We start from the raw sequence: 6,620 nt of genomic DNA on the forward strand, positions 1-6,620 counted from the left end.
AGATTTTGAAATAAGCGGACCTTGAAACGACGCACACAACAAAAGCAGAGGACAGGTCCAAACCAGGACGACTGCATTTTGAATGGTAAACCACTGGGTGGGTTTTTATCTGTTTACTCTACCAGGGAAAGTGTGGTTTGTCGCTTCCTTTGGAGTTTTCCATGTCTAACGCGTGCAGAATCATTAAGCAGAAACAAACATGTGCGTTCGGCAGTGCGTGATTTGCTTTAATGCCAATGATTTATTCGGGAGAGAAAAAAGATCAACACCACGGTCCAAACTTTACCATAAAATATGCGTTCAATAATAAAAAAAAAAACGATTGTCGTTGTTATGGACTGTCCAGGAAACAACTAGACTATTCGTTAATTTACAGAGCCGGATAGGGTCTGCCGAAATAGTCGGAAGGACGACTACACGCATTGCACAAAGTATAATTCTACCGCAACAACCAACGCTAAAAATGAATAGCTGAGAACCCGTTATTTTCACAGAATGGAAACAAGAACCCTATTTTTCTGTCCTATTGGAATTTCAGCACATAAAATCTCCTCACGGCTGGAAGCCATGGGGTTTACAAGATTAACGTGATTATTACGCTTAGAGTAAACGAACGTTAGAATAATAAAGATTTATTAGAAATAAATTGACCAATCAACTGAGAATCATAACGTGCTAGAAAAAGTCAAAAAATCACAGGTCTGGACGAAACGACTCTGCATGCACTAAGAACTACTTTTGGCTTTATGTCCATATTTAGTGCTATTATGAAATCAGAGAGCCTCGTTAAGAGGAATTAAGGATTTCATTACAGGTGAATCGCCCCTAAACCAAGGAACACACTACCTCTGCAAGTCTACACACGTTGGAACACCAACGTGTGTTCACATATGGGCAGGTGGTGGGACTTATCAGGAGAAATCTTTTCCTGTTTTTTTTTTTTTTTTTTTTTTGTCCACAGAAAACTTATGGAAGTGTCCATCTAGCAGTTTTATCTAAGAGTGCTTCAGCATTTCCACGGGCCAAAACCAATTCAACAATTTCAGCAAGTCAGGAGTGGTGGATAACAATACTGGACTGGATCCGAGACTTCCACGGGTTTCTCCACTTACAGTGGTCCCAGCAATTTTTTTTTTTTTTTATGTGAACCCCAAACACGAGAGGTATTAGAACCTATAGTACTTAGTACCGTGCTTGGGTTGGAGGTTGAGAAGACGAAAGAAGATATTTGTTGACATTGGACTTCTGTAGACTGTAATTTTCAGGAAATACGTATGAAGGAAGGTTGTTCCAGAAAACAGCAGTTGAATGAATAAACGAGGAAGATGAAAAGTTGGTTCTGTGAGTTTGAAGTTGGACAGTAAATGGATGTTGGCTGGTGGCGGCACGTGTTTGGACTGTTTTGAAAGAGAGAGCGGGAATTATAGAAGCTAATTCAGAAGAACAGAACCCATGGAAGTATCTGTAGAAGAGGCATGCAGCAGAAACAGTACGTCTATGAGACAGCGAGTGGAGAGGCTCATTCAGAGATGAATCATTAATTAACCTAACTGCCCTCTTCTGGATGGAATCAAGAAGCCTGAGAGAGGTTTTCGGGCACCACCCCAGATGTGGGAACAATATTCCATGGCAGGAGGATTTGCGATTTATACAGAGTGAGCAGCTGTTTGGAAGAAAAGTAACGCCGAGAGGAGAGCGAAAGAGAAAACCAAGTTTTTTAGATGCAGAGGAAGCAATATTTGTAATGTGCTTGTGCCAAGAGAGATTAGAAGTCAGGGTAATCCCCAAAAGAGATATATCCTTTTGCCTAGAAATTGGAGTGTCACTAAAGATAAGCATAGGAGCAGAAGAATCCTTTTTGCGAGATATAAGGCAAGACTGAGTTTTAGAAGGGTTGAAATCAACTAAGTTGTCTTTGCCCCACTGGAGAATTACCTGAAGAGCATTTAAGGAATTGGTAGCAGATTTTCGAGAAGTTGAAGCTGATTGATCAGGACAAGGTTTCTCAAAATGGAAAGTTGAATGCAATGTGCTATCACCGGCAAAAGTATGGATAGGATTTCCAGTCAATGGAAGAAGGTCATTGATATACAAGAGGAAAAGAGTGGGGGAAAGAACTGAACCTTGGGGGACACCGGCATTAGTGGAGAAGTTAGAAGACAGAGAGCCATCTACCATCACCCTCAGTGAGCGATCAGAGAGAAAACTGGATAACCAATTACTAAAAACAGTTGGCAAACCATAAGATGGAAGCTTGTTTAGAAGACCTTTATGCCAAACACGATCAAAAGCCTTTGAGATGTCAAGAGCAACTACTTGTGTTTCACCGAACCTTTCCATTGAATTAGTCCATAAATGGGTAACATAAGCCAGAATATCACCAGTGGATCGACACTGACGGAATCCATACTGGCGATCGTTGATCAGACGGAAGGTTTCTAGGTAGTTTAAGAGTTGGCGGTTAATTGATTTCTCCATTACTTTAGAAAGAGTAGAAGTAATTGCAATGGGACGATAATTGGATTGGAGGGATTTGTCACCCTTTTTAGGAACTGGCTGGATATGAGCAAATTTCCAGGCAGAAGGAAAAACACCTTTAGAATAAGAAAGTGAAAAAAGGCGGCAAAGAATAGGAGTAAGTTCAGGAGCACAGGTTTTGAGAACAAGTGGAGAAATACCATCGGGACCTTGAGCTTTCTTAGCATCGAGATTCATCAAAATCCTTCTGATATCCTTTTGACGGAAGACCACAGGAGGCATTGAATGGAGTGTGTTGGGAATGGTGGGAGGTGTTTTACCAAGATCATTAATACATGAGCTGGAAGAAAAATGGGATGCTAGCAGGTCAACTTTATCCTTGGCTGAAGTGACAACAGAACCATCTGGTTTGGACAGAGGTGGGAGCAGAGATGGGCAAAAGTTGCGGCCAATAGCTTTGGCAAGAGACCAGAATGCTCGGCTACCATTAGGGCAAGAAGCAAGTTTTCTACTCTTAGCCTGTTCAAACTCTAGTTTGGACTGATTAATAACTGCTTTACAATTGTTGCGAGCTTTGGTGTAGGCAGAAAATGAAACTGAAGAATTAGAAACAAGCCAATTACGATATGCAACATTCTTCTCTTGGACAGCCTTAGCACATTTATTGGAAAACCAAGGTTTAGATAAAGGACGAGATTTTAAAGTGGAGTGTGGGATAAAGGATTCCATTCCTGCAAGAATAATTTCACTGACACGATCTGAACAAACGTTGACATCAGAAGTTTTGAAACAGTAATCAGACCAAGGAAAAGAAGAAAAGAAGTCTCGCAGGTCATCCCATTTTGCATTCTTGTAATGCCAAACAACACGAGGTTTGGAACAACCATGAGATAAAGGTTCCATTGGAGAAGAGACAATCACCAAGTTGTGATCTGAAGTGCCTAAAGGAGCTCTCACTTCGACCGTGTACTTAGAAGGGTTGTTTGTGAGAAAAAGATCAAGCGTATTAGCTGTATGATTAGGATTGTCCGGTGTTCTTGTAGGTAAATGAACAATCTGTGCAAGGTCATTAGTAATTGCAAAAGCCTCAGCATCTCGACCTGCTGGGTCGGTGTGACTAGAAAACGGAAGCCAGCTGGGGTTGTGAACATTAAAATCACCAAGGAAAATTACCTCACTGTTAGGAGAGTTGGACTGGAGAAAGTCAAGTTGCAACGAGAGGAAGTCAAAGAGCTCCAAGTGATTAGTCGAGTTGGGAGAACGGTAGAGACAACAGATGAATTTGACACAATGAGGTAGAGAGATTTTAAGCCAGAGAAGATCAAAGAGAGGAGATTCCAAATTGCCAAGCCTCTGACAGGGAATATCAGAACGGACATATGCACAAGTACCACCTTTGAGGCGAAAGGAATCATACAGCGAATAATTTGGGCATCTGAGATGAGCAGTAGTTGAATCAACCGATAACTGAGATTCTGTCAGAAAAAGTACATGAGGTTTGGCAGACTGCAAGTGGAAATGGACATCAGTAAAAGATCGCGTCTTTTACTCAACTACTACAACAACTTCTAGCATCCTCTCATGAACTGCCCTTTAATCTAAGGGCAGGAATTAGCTGAAATTTCAGTCCGTATTCTTTGGCATGTAACAGGTGTAATAACATGGGTGGCGTCCAAGGAGATTCAATTTCAACAGAACGGACTACAGTGGACTAAGAATTTCTTAAGCTCTATTAACTGAAGAGACAACTATAAGCTGCTGGATGCGAATTCATTATAGGAAGTATCCAAGGGACTTATTCTGAAAGCCACATAGCATTTGTTTTAGTGAAGAAGTTCGGCAAAAGAAAGACGCCCAAGTGCCATCGGTGAAGTATGGGTTTATGTAACCAAAATAAAAAGCATGGGGTAGATACAAACTAACGCGGGATCCTGATCTATGAATATAATAACAAACCATTGACGGGTAAGACAAGCAAAAGTTGAATACATGAAATATAAGCCAAGGGAACTAAAAATGCAGACAATGGGTTATTTTCGTACATGAATACAAAAAAAGGAGGTAATGAATCAGATAGATTCCTTATTTCATCGAACTGGAAAAGTCATAGAAAGCATGGCAGAAGTAGTTGGTATTTTGTGATGATCATTGCATTTGAAAGACCATTCGAACCACAAGGATGAATGAAATAAGTCAAACTGCTGTGAATGAAGTTAATAACCAATCTAGAAGAAAATTTATGGACAAAAGTAAAATTTATAGTGATGTTAAACTAGATACATATACATTAAACTCCGAGATAATCCAGCCCCTGGACTGGAGAAGCACCAATTGTGGATGACTCCCCAAGTCCACAAAGGAGGTACGAAAGACGTGACAGGAAACTAGATTTTGACTTCTGCGGTTGGTAAGATTATGAAATTTGCCATGAAAGAGACGCAGGCCATCTCGATAGGATTGGGTTACAGAATGAGTTTTGTTTGAAGGGAAAATCTTGCTTTAATTGTTATGTCGAAACATAAAACAAGTGGGTGCAAGAAACAAATTCGACATTATTTACCTCGACTTCAGTAAAGATTTTGATTCAGTTTTGAGGCACGTCCGTTTATGACTACTCTGTTTATTGCAAAATTAGAGAGTCGTTGTTGAGACATCGTCCATCGAAAATTATTTTTGATTAATTTTAATTTTTAAAATCTTCGTTCAGCTGAAACTGGTGAAGTTAGAAAAATCCTTAATGGATCTGCTACTTTTGGAAAAGTATCTTCAAAATCGTTTTTTAAAAATATATTGTAAAACTTCAAATGGAGTAATATTGACTTTAATATAAATTTAAAGTACTCTGAGTTCTTCAGATAATGCTAAACCATCAGTATCGGACTCATTATGACCAATGTCACTTAACTTAATACGTAAATCTTTGCAATGATTTAATAAATTATAATTGAACAAAGAAACTTATAAGATGTTATTTTTAAGGCTATTGATTTAGCATGATTTTTGTCTTCAGTGATTCTAGCAAAATATGTAGCTTCTCTAGTCATTTCTAGTATTTTGATCACCCAAATAATGCACGATATTTTTCGATTCAGATGTCTGAACACGGCGAATATGTTCTGCCATAACTGAATCAAATTGTTTCAGTAAAAAAGTTACCATTATCATTTTCATATAAATCTTTTGAAGATCGCCTGAACGCTATACATTCTCTTGCTAAAAATAGTATCGTATATATTATTTTGGTTGAACTCCAGATCATGGGTATCTCCACTGCGGGCGTGCCCGAAGAAGGGCGTGATTGTCCAGTCGAGTTCTATGGTTGGCTGATTATTGGGAATGCGTAATTTACCTTGTTTCGCGTTTCTGATTGTTTGAAGAACTCTGTTTGGAGTTTTCTTGAAGAACTCTGTATACAATAAAGAGTTATTCATCATCTTCTTGACTGGATGCAAATTCACTTAAAAAGGGAGCATTTCTGTTGACGTGCATCAGCAGTTCTCATTGTTATTGCAAGTGAAATCGTCTAGTAATGTAATGGCGAGAAGAATCAGTGGTTGTATGTGGTGTTAATTTTTGATAGCTGTTTATAAAAAAAAATTGCATTTCTTTCTCTTCATTTCAGTTCCGACATATTGTGATGTCACGTGACATCCCCCAGTAACATGCAAGTGAGGAGGAGAGGGGGATAACTGAGTGGGGCGTGCTTCCACGTCCTATCACTGCCTTCTTCCTCTCTTTCTCGCCGAGGTACGGAATTGTACCCATGTTCTGGAGTTTAACCCTGCGAAATATAAATATGAAACACGGATCCAGATAAGCAAATTAACATAAGTCTGCAATTTCATGTACTGTATTTCAAATGAATTATTTGCCTGCCGTGTCGAATACTGGTAAACGTTAACTTCTGGGCATGTGGGCCTGACGGTTGGATAGGTTTTAAGAGTACCACTAAGTTGCAGAATGGTGATCCCTTTGGCTCGTAATTTGTGCTTAGTAGCAGCACTAATTGCCTCAATTGCCTGAAAGCCAGAGGTGCGAACAGTGCGTTCCCAGTTAAGTCTCTCGTAATCCGCCGTTATATTGAACTTTTCTTCGTTCTACGGAAACTATTTTAAACGTAATTATCCAAAAGGGGAATTCAA

This window comes from Mastigoproctus giganteus, chromosome 13, assembly GCF_048544385.1.
Source record: "Mastigoproctus giganteus isolate SK-2022 chromosome 13, ASM4854438v1, whole genome shotgun sequence".
Classification (NCBI taxonomy): domain Eukaryota; kingdom Metazoa; phylum Arthropoda; class Arachnida; order Uropygi; family Thelyphonidae; genus Mastigoproctus; species Mastigoproctus giganteus.